Source organism: Oncorhynchus tshawytscha, linkage group LG01, assembly GCF_018296145.1.
Source record: "Oncorhynchus tshawytscha isolate Ot180627B linkage group LG01, Otsh_v2.0, whole genome shotgun sequence".
NCBI lineage: Eukaryota > Metazoa > Chordata > Actinopteri > Salmoniformes > Salmonidae > Oncorhynchus > Oncorhynchus tshawytscha.
Window position 1 is genome coordinate 55,560,762 of NC_056429.1, and position 10,707 is coordinate 55,571,468.

The following is a 10,707-nucleotide window of genomic DNA, read 5'->3' on the forward strand; positions in this document are numbered from 1 at the left end:
AAGTATTTGATACATCAGAAAAGCAGAACTTAATATTTGGTACAGAAACCTTTGTTTGCAATTACAGAGATCATACGTTTCCTGTAGGTCTTGACCAGGTTTGCACACACTGCAACAGGGATTTTGGCCCACTCCTCCATGACAGACCTTCAGGTTTCGGGGCTGTCGCTGGGCAATACGGACTTTCAGCTGCCTCCAAAGATTTTCTATTGGGTTCAGGTCTGGAGACTGGCTAGGCCACTCCAGGACCTTGAGATGCTTCTTACAAAGCCACTTCTTAGTTGCCCTGGCTGTGTGTTTCGGGTCGTTGTCATGCTGGAAGACCCAGCCACGACCCATCTTCAATGCTCTTACTGAGGGAAGGAGGTTGATCAAGATCTCGCGATACATGGCCCCATCCATCCTCCCCTCAATACGGTGCAGTCGTCCTGTCCCCTTTGCAGAAAAGCATCCCCAAAGAATGATATTTCCACCTCCATGCTTCACGGTTGGGATGATGTTCTTGGGGTTGTACTCATCCTTCTTTTTCCTCCAAACACGGCGAGTGGAGATTAGACCAAAAAGCTCTATTTTTGTCTCATCAGACCTCATGACCTTCTCCCATTCCTCCTTTAGATCATCCAGATGGTCCTTGGCAAACTTCAGACGGGCCTTGACATGCGCTGGCTTGAGCTGGGGGACCTTGCGTGCGCTGCAGGATTTTAATCCATGACGGCGTAGTGTGTTACTAATGGTTTTCTTTGAGACTGTGGTCCCAGCTCTCTTCAGGTCATTGACCAGGTCCTGCCGTGTAGTTCTGGGCTGATCCCTCACCTTCCTCATGATCATTGATGCCCCACGAGGTGAGATCTTGCATGGAGCCCCAGACTGAGGGTGATTGACCGTCATCTTGAACTAATTCCATTTTCTAATAATTGCGCCAACAGTTGTTGCCTTCTCACCAAGCTGCTTGCCTATTGTCCTGTAGCCCATCCCAGCCTTGTGTAGGTCTACAATTTTATCCCTGATGTCCTTACACTGCTGTCTGGTCTTGGGCATTGTGGAGAGGATGGAGTCTGTTTGATTGAGTGTGTGGACAGGTGTCTTTTATACAGGTAATGAGTTCAAACAGGTGCAGTTAATACAGGTAATGAGTGGAGAACAGGAGGGCTTCTTAATGAAAAACTAACAGGTCTGTGAGAGCCGGAATTCTTACTGGTTGGTATGTGATCAAATACTTATGTCATGCAATAAAATGCTAATGAATTACTTAAAAATCATACAATGTGATTTTCTGGATTTTTATTTTAGATTCCATCTCTCACAGTTGAAGTGTACCTATGATAGAAATTACAGACCTCTACATGCTTTGTAAGTAGGGAAACCTGCAAAATCGGCAGTGTATCAAATACTTGTTCTCCCCACTGTATTTCCAAATGGGCTCAGACATCACAGCCTCTGAACAAATTCCCTGCTTACAGCTCTGCAGTGTGCAGAATTCAGACAGAAACAAATATTACCTGAGTTCATGTCATGTTTCAACACTGTACTTTTGATATGATTGGCTAAAGAAATGCAACATATACTTTGTTAAATTATAATTGTATTATTTTGTAAAAAAGTCATGTCTATTATGTCAACATTGAAAACTAATTGAGATCTGCTATTGCTGTATGATGGTTAGAGACGTAGGATCTTAATTTGAGCCAGTTTGCTACAAAATAATCCTGCAGCAACAAGAAATGTGAATTATTATGTGGATTATAATTCATGGACATTTTTGTCAGGGAAAATCAAGTCTAAAATTACTAAAATGTCAATTAATCTTCAGAAGCCTATTTAAACTTCAAATACACCCATTTTACATGTCCTGCGTTGCAGCAAAGTTCCCCCAAAACAGGGTAATCAAATTCCCTTACATTTCATTAAATTAAGATCCTAAATCTGTAATAGCGATAAGAATATGGATTTGCGCAACTGTATTTTGAAGTTGTAAATGTAATTTATATGTGGAATGTGAATGTGTTCTTTTTTTGCAATGAGTCTTATTTTTTTATACTGAATTGTGTGCAATAAAGTTGTGAACTATTTCCTGTACACAGTGCTGGTATAACTGCCCAAATGCTTCCACTTCAGTTTAGATATGATACAGACAACAGTTACAGAAGATCTAAGAACACGTACCATACCTGTCTTTATCCCTAAATTACATGACCACAGCGTGACAGCTCAAATTCAATCAAGCAATTGAAAACCACAAATGTATTGTCCATTTACCTTGGACACAAACCAGGTTTCTATCCAACCCTTTTATGCGAGTAAAGTACATGTAGGATAAAAAAAACATGTCACGACAGGCCTGATGGGAACAGCTAATTTTGTCGGTAAACTTTCCAAATGTCGACAAACTAAATACGCTAGACAGGGTGGGATGCTGTGTGGTCCTCCCACTACGACTCAGGAAAGCATGCAGTTTATTAGGTTACAGATTAAACAAGTTAAAATGAACTTCACAGGGTGGTGAAACTGCACGGTGGTGAGCTCGATGCTCCTTTCCAATAAATAGCGATGGTCTTATTCTGGTGACATGATAGATGCTTGGCTGCGGTTTCACAAATAAAAATATCGCTCTTTCTGTCCATCACGATCTCATCATGTGTGGGTTATACCCGCACTGTGTCTGCGAGCTGTTGGCTAGAGCGCACGTGCCAAGACCAGAGCGGGCACATTCACTATATATAATTTGTCACAAACAACATTTGTTCTACCATCAGTAGAGTTGAAAATGAGATTTAACTTGTGTTTTTTATTCAGTACATGGGAATTCAAGCGCAAAAGTTATTTTATGTGCACTACAATATTAACGCACAGCCTTTTATACACAAGTCAATTTGATGGAAACATTTCTGGTGGGAAAATGCGCATACTGTTTTTGTCGATTTTAGAATATTCACATGAAAATCTGTCGCCAATTGGATGGAAATCTAGCTACTGTCCCTTTGCTACGAAGTGTCAAATATAAAAACTGAATTCTGAAACTCTATTTTCCAGGAGACAACCACCAATGGTTCAGACTCAGCTCTTCATGCCACTACTGTAATAGGTGACCTGCAGTCGTTTTTACATCATTTTCACGACTTACCCATGTAGCTTCCCTGAATCTCAGCGCTCTTATCCCACCATCAACATTTCCTCAACTCCCAAAGCCCTTAATTTGCCAAATCATGACTGGCGGAGGTGAAATGTGACCTGACCCCACCCTGGCATAATATTCAACAGAGGAAGTTATGGAGATCCCAAGAATAACCTGAAACTAGAGTCCTCACTTCCTGTAGGAAAGAGCTCCAGCCAGTTTCCCCTCCTCAGGTTCACCACATAAGAGAGTGAGAGCTACTCTGTAACATGCATGTCATTGCAACAGAAGTTACTGTAAAATAGCATTGTTGCAACACACCAAAATTAATCTAATTTTACCAATTGAAAAGTCAGGGATCGACCATTCAAAAATTCTCTAAATAATAAAAAATGGAACAACATGAGAATCCCTAAACTAGCAGCCGCACAGGGTAGTGGAGTAGTCCTTACTCTCATTGAGGTTTTCACTGACCTAAGGCCAGATATTCTGTGCCTAATCACCGCTGATGAGGATTCATCCCTGAAGCAGATGGTTTGCTACGTGAGCCTAATGGTGTGCCTCCAACTGGGTACAGCCTCATCACTGTGCTCTGTCAACTGGTACTGATGTGAAACAAATGGGAACTCTGTACTGATGGTCCATAAACAGCCATGGCATTCAGATCCCATAAAATATGAGCGAGTGAACTTGAGAAGACCAATCAAGTTGTTTTAGGAGAGAGGTGCAACATCCCTCCTTGGCTGATATTACTCCTCTAAGGCCTATTATTGGCAGCAATGAAAATGAATGTCTTAACTTTGTAATAAACACAGACCGCTATGATACTCAAGACTGCCAGAGACGGGCCTAGTGTGAACCAAAAACTATTTATTCTTTCTCTAAAGCCGGCTGGTTCCTTGGTCACCTGTCACAGTTTAGGAATGAAACAAGAACTTGGAGAGGATTATGATACAGTTACAGAGGTGATGGAAGTGAAGAGTACTGACAACTCTGTGTGGGCAACGATGCTTGTACCACAATGGCAGCTGCCTCTTTAGGGATATATAGCAGAAATGTATTCCCCTGTGTAGAAAGGCCTCCACCATCCTTCCACAGCTCTGCTGCCTGTTAACATTCAAGTCAAGCTGGCTCCACTCCACTATTAAATCTATCCTTATAGGAATACAGAGCTCTAAGGTAGTAGTCTAAATGGAGCCCAAGCTTGAAATACTGAATGAATCATTCACCTGTTCTGGTACTGTTCTGGTACACATTTTCTTGTTGTGTCAGTGAGAAATAGCTCACAAACTCAATGTGTCAACCATCTGTCCATTTTAGGATATCATGAATTTTTATATGAAAAGAGCCCTGCTTGTTTTTTTAAAAGGGAGCAAGTGACACCCAGTGGACAAAGTGGTACTCGCATCTACTGATTACCACATGAAGGAAACTACAACAAGCAAAAAAGCCCATGCGCCATGGCTGTGAGCTTTATGATTTAGGTTTACAAGCCTTCAACAAAGTGACATGAAATCAGTAAAAAGACAAAACATGTACTTACTGTATGTAGAACATATATTCATTTTACGTCATATGTATAAAATCTCTACAAAAACCTTGATTCATAACCATTTTTGAAAACCATTGAGAGACAGCATAGTGGGAATCATAACTATATATTTTCTTATACTTTGACGGGCACCTTAGATGTGCAGTTTGACCGTCTCAGACTTTGGCAAGTCTGTTTAAGTACTCTTCCAGGGTGCCTTCCACCTCCTCATTGTAGCCTCGCACCCGGAATAGGGACCCGTCATCGGCCCCTCTGATCCGCTGGACATGAAGATAAAAGACATATTATAGAAGGTCAAATCAACATAAAGTTGTGACTGTTTCAAATGTGTGATTGTTTAACTGTTTTACAGCTTGCCGTGATATTTATTATGTCATTAAATTACACATAATGATGCTCATTTTAAATCAATGATGCACCAAATACTAATCGTCACTGGTTACCAGGTATTTTTTCTCAAAGTCAAACTGTAATCTTACATTTTCCAGAAGGAGGGTCGGGCAAAGACAGAGGATCTTGTTGTGCATGTCCAGGGCCCTTCCCAGCTCGTACCCAACTCCAAGAGAGGGATGTGGTCACTCGCATCAGAGAAGAGTGAAGTTTAGCTTGCTTTGAACCATTTACTTGCAACAATGATAGAGCCAAACTTCGCTATTCTGAAATCTCTTGAAATTAATACTGACAGAGTAGATCACTAATGCATGCACACTCAATTAAAAAAAGACAGACATTGAAATATTTTCATTTTAGGCAAACTTGTCCTCACCACCAGACATTACAAGTCATTACATATCTTGTTGTGGATCAACTTCTCTCTGTCCTACACAGCATCCTCAGTTAGGACAATCTGGGCACAAGGTTCAAACAAATGTTCACAAGATCATAACCACCACAGTACACAGTTTAGTCATAATGCAATAAATTAGTCAAAAAATATTTAACTGTCCAGAAAACAACAAGCAAGTTGAGCTCAAGCTGGTAGCAAACTACACAAATTCTTACAGGAAAATAAAGAACACATTTCTGTCAGACGTTTGTGGCATAGATAATTAAGATGTCTTATCTACATAATATGCTTATATGATTGAACTGTTGAACTCTTGTTGTTAGAATGTATCCCTTCGGATTCTGCTGTTGGCAGTTGCACTTCCTCCCTCAGCTGGGGCTCAGTCACCTGGGACCCAGAGAGGGGAGAAGTCAGGCTTGTCTTTTACATGTCCCTGGTGATATGCAGAATATCAGAAAGAGAAGAGGACAGGAGGGAACATTGTCTTCATATGTGAATGTGTCTTTACCTATTTTAAACCATGTGATTCATGGGGAACCAATTACTTGTCTCCACAATGTCTGTGCACCATTCACTCCCTCCTTTGGACTTGGGGGAGATGTGGTGGTTAATTTCTTTACTATCAAAATAGGAGAGAGAAACTTATCACACAAGTCAGAGTTAGCCCCGAGACAAAAGTACAAAGGCATTTTATAGCCAAGTTACACCCCTTTCAACCTACATGATGAACAACAGATGTATGGAATGGGTCACAAGGTTAAGATTTGTATGAAAGATACTTATAATTCACAGCAGACAGTATCTGCTGTGTCAACAGTTTTCTTTCATTGTTCAGACCAGGGTATGGCCCTGGGGTCATCTCTCCCTGGTACCATAGAGAACAGAAACATTAACTCATGCTCTGGAATGCGGTCTCTTTAGGTTTTATCACCCACAAGACATTGTAAATCTCTTGTCAGTGTTATCTCCCAGAGGCCCATCCTCAGTAAAACACACACACAGATGAGCATTATAACAAACTCTTATTCTGTAGTATAAAGCAACCATTTGATGCAATAAAAGTATTATAAGATAATCTTGCAATTTTCCACCATAGAGATCGATTCTGAGAAAAATATGTGTGGGGGAGGGTCTGGAACCATTGTACGTCATCTCGGATGTTGCACCTATCCTGGGATAGTGTATTTTTTTATCTCATCCATATATTTATATATTCTTATTCTATTCCTTAACTTAGATTAGTGTGTATTAGGGTTCTGTTGTGGAGTTGTTAGACTACTTGTTAGATACTGCTGCACTGTCGGAACTAGAAGCATAATCATTTCGCTACACTCGCAATAACATCTGCTAACAATGTGTATGTGACCAATACAATTTCACGACTGCCTTGGTGTGTTTGGACCATGATAGTTTGTTGGTGATGTGGACAACAAGGAACTAGAAACTCTCGACCCGCTCCACTACAGCCCCGTCAATGTTAAACGGGTGCCTGTTTGGCCCCCCTTTTCCTGTATTCCACGATCAGCTCCTTTACCTTGCTCACATCGAGGGAGAGGTTGTTGTCCTTGCACCACTTGCCATGTCTCTGACCTACTCCCTATAGGCTGTCTCAATCTTTGTCGGTGATCAGGCCTACAACTGTTGTGTCGTCCGCAAACTTAATGATGGTGTTGGAGTCGTGTTTGGCCACGCAGTCGTGGGTGAACAGCGAGTACAGGAGGGGACTAAACACACACCCCTGAGGGGCCCCAGTGTTGCGGATCAGCGTGGCACACGTGTTGTTGCCTACGCTTACCACCTGGGGGGCAGCCCGTCAGGAAGTCCAGGATGCAGTTGCAGAGGGAGGTGTTTACTCCCAGGGTCCTTTGCTTAGGGATGAGCTTTGTGTGCACTATGGTGTTGAACGCTGAGCTGTAGTCAATGAACAGCATTCTCACATAGGTGTTCCTTTTGTCCAGGTGGGAAAGGGCAGTGTGGAGTGCGATTGAGATTGCATCATCTGTGGATCTGTTGGGGCGGTATGCGAATTGGAGTGGGTCTCGGGCATCCAGGATGATGGTGTTGATGTGAGCCATACCCAGCTTTTCAAAGCATTTCATGGCTACCGACGTGAGTGCTGCGGGGCGGTAATCATTTATGCAGGTTACCTTCACCTCCTTGGGCACAGGGACTATGGTGGTCTGCTTGAAACATTACAGACTCAGTCAGGGAGAGGTTGAAAATGTCAGTGAAGACACTTGCCAGTTGGTCTGCGCATGCTTTGAGTACACTTCCTGATAAACCCTTCTGGCACTGCGGCTTTGTGAATGTTGACCTATTTAAAGGTCTAGCTGACATCGACTACCAAGAGCGTTATCACACAGTCGTCCGGAACAGTCGGTGCTCTCAAGCTTGCTTCAGTGGTGCTTGCCTCGAAGCGAGCATAAAAGGCATTCAGCTCATCTGGTAGGCTCACGTCCCTGGGCAGCTCGCAGCTGGGTTTCCCTTTGTAGTCTAATGGTTTGCAAGCCCTGCCACATCTGATGAGCGTTAGAGCCAATGTAGTACGATTCAATCTTAGTCCTGTATTGACGCTTTGCCTGTTTGATTGTCCGTCGGAGGGCATAGCTGGATTTCTTATAATCTTCCGGGTTAGAGTCCCGCTCCTTGAAAGCGGCAGCTCTACCCTTTAGCTCAGTGCGTATTGTTGCCTGTAATCCATGGGTTCTGGTATGTACGTACGGTCACTGTGGGGATGACGTCCTCGATGCATTTATTAATGAAGCCAGTGACTGATGTGGTGTACTCCTCCATCAGAAGAATCCCGGAACATATTCCAGTCTGTGCTAGCAAAACAGTCCTGTAGCTTAACATCTGCTTCACCTGACTACTTTCTTACTGACAGAGCCACTGGTGCTTCCTGCTTTAGTTATTTGTTTGTAAGCAGGAGGATAGAATTATGGTCAGATTTGCCAAATGGAGGGCGAGGGAGAGTAGTCTTGTGTGGAGTAGTTCTGTGTGGAGTAAAGATGGTCTAGAGTTGTTTTCCCTCTGGTTGCACAATTAACATGCTGGTAGAAATGAAGTAAAACAGATGAGTTTTCCGGCATTAAAGTCCCCAGGCACCAGGAGCGCCACCTCTGGGTGAGCATTTTCCTGTTTACTTATGGCCATATACTGCTCATTGAGTGCGGTCTTAGTGCCAGCATCAGTTTGTGGACAGCTCAGAAAAATACAGATGAAAACTCTCTTGGTAAATAGTGTGGTCTACAGCTTATCATGAGATACTCTACCTCAGGCGAGCAAAACCTCGAGACCTCCTTAGATTTTGTGCACCAGCTGTTGTTTACAAATATACATAGACCGCCACCCCTTGTCTTACCAGAGGCCGCTGTTCTGTCCTGGCAAAAAAGGCATAAAACCCGCTAGCCGTATGTATTTCTTGTCGACTTTATGCCAAGACTTGGTGAAACATAAGATATAGTTTTTTAATGTCCTGTTGGTAGTGTATACACACGTGATCATAGTTTGTCTATTTTATTATGGATTGATTGTACATTGGCTAATAGGACAGATGGTAAAGGTAGATTACCATCTCAGCGGCAGATACTAACAAGGCACCTGGGTCTTCGTCCACGATACTTCCGTCTCTTTCTCCTGCGAATTACGGGGATGAGGGCCTTGTGGGGTGTCTGAAGTAAATCGTTCCCTTCAGACTTGTTGAAGAAAAAGTATTCCTCCAGTATGGGGTGAGTAATCACTGTTTTGATATCTAGAAGCTCTTTTTGGTCATAAGACACGGTGGCTGAAACACTATGTACAAAATAACTTTAAAAAGAATGCGAAAAAACATACACAACGGCACAATTGGTTACGAAATCGTAAAACGGCAGCCATCTCCTTCGGCATCATTTTTTGTCACAAAGGGCGATAGAAAACAACAACTCTTGACCAGTTAAATAGGTCCTAAACCAATTTAGAACTGGACCGTAGAGGCCAACCCATCACTCCAGTCTGCCCAGAAGGACATCATGGTCAACAGTGTCGAATGCGGCACTTAAATCCAAGAGTACAAAGACAGAGATTTGTTTGGCATCTGTGTTGGCTCTAAGATCATTTACCACTTTAACTAAGGCTGTCTCTGTGCTGGGGTGGGCCCGAAAACCATATTGGAATTTTTCAACAACAAAAAATTCAAATACAGTTGGCACTAAAATAACTTTGCTGTTCGTAAAAAAATTTCTCCAGAATTTTGCTTAAGAATGTAAGGATGGAGATTGGCTGAAAATTGACAAGAGCTGAAGAATCTAGGTTTCTTTTCTTCAGAAGGGGTTTCACCATAGCAGTTTTTAGGAAGTGATTAACAAGGGAGTGATTAACAATAGCTTGCACTTCTTCAGGTATGCAATTAAAAACAGTTTTGAAGAAGGTGGTGGGGATAGGATTGAGAAGGCAGGTCGAAAGCTCAAGTTGTGATATCACTTTCCTGAGCATGTTCGTGTCAACCAGTGGTCGGCTAGGGCACATATCAAACTTCACATCAGGTCTTGCTTGACTGTTAACCCGCCTAATGTTGGTTATTTTATCTCTGCCGCAAATTTAAAAGTTCACATAGGTTTGCGGGGGTAGGATTTATCAGGTCATTTACCAGGCTTTTTGGACCGTGAAGACCTCGATCAAATCTGTTGTCCCCTGTAAAAATTGGACAGTTTGATGAGCTGAGCTGGTGATCCCTCTTCTCTGCATCTGGGGGCATAGTGTCCATAAACAGGGCACATATCATCATCCTGATGGTTACTGGGCGAAAAGGGGTTTCCCTAGCCAATTGTGTCAAAATATATTGGATGGGAATTATGACCAGACTACGCCATTGTAAGTCAAACACTTGTGCAACTAGAGAGATATAACACATGCATACATTCACTATGTTTACCTTCTGAGCTGCCTTGTGGAGAGGGTTGAAAGCTCACTTGTCTGTGGCATTCACACATTTGTTGAACTTGATCACAAGGCCATGTGCTGTCGAAGAGACAGAGAAGAGAGGACAGAAGAGACAGGAGAGGAGTGACAGAGAGAAGAGGAGCGAGAGAGAGAGGACATGACAATCACGCCAATGAGAAAGTATGGTAAAAATCATCCCTTTTTGCAGGGCTTCCTCCTGGGCGGCATCCTACCGTTGTCTCTGTTTCCTCCATTCTTATTGCAGATAAGATATCAACCAATTAAAGGCAACCAGGTGTGTAGGGCTGACATGCTGCATCCGAGTAAGGTCACCTG

The 10,707-nt window shown here is 42.6% G+C and overlaps 1 long non-coding RNA gene across 4 annotated transcripts; it reads right to left on the reverse strand.

The window, feature by feature from the left end:
- Positions 1–2,765: 2,765 nt before the first annotated feature.
- On the reverse strand, positions 2,766–10,707 carry LOC112253478. Of its 4 annotated transcripts, XR_006083611.1 has the most exons (6): positions 10,605–10,707; positions 10,364–10,449; positions 10,079–10,176; positions 5,960–6,070; positions 5,144–5,838; positions 2,766–4,924 (listed from the first exon to the last, which is right to left on the reverse strand). It is a non-coding gene; the product is annotated as an uncharacterized LOC112253478 (long non-coding RNA). The 4 variants fall into 4 exon arrangements; XR_006083614.1 differs by lacking the exon at positions 10,079–10,176 and having other exon boundaries at positions 5,960–6,039; XR_006083613.1 differs by lacking the exon at positions 10,079–10,176.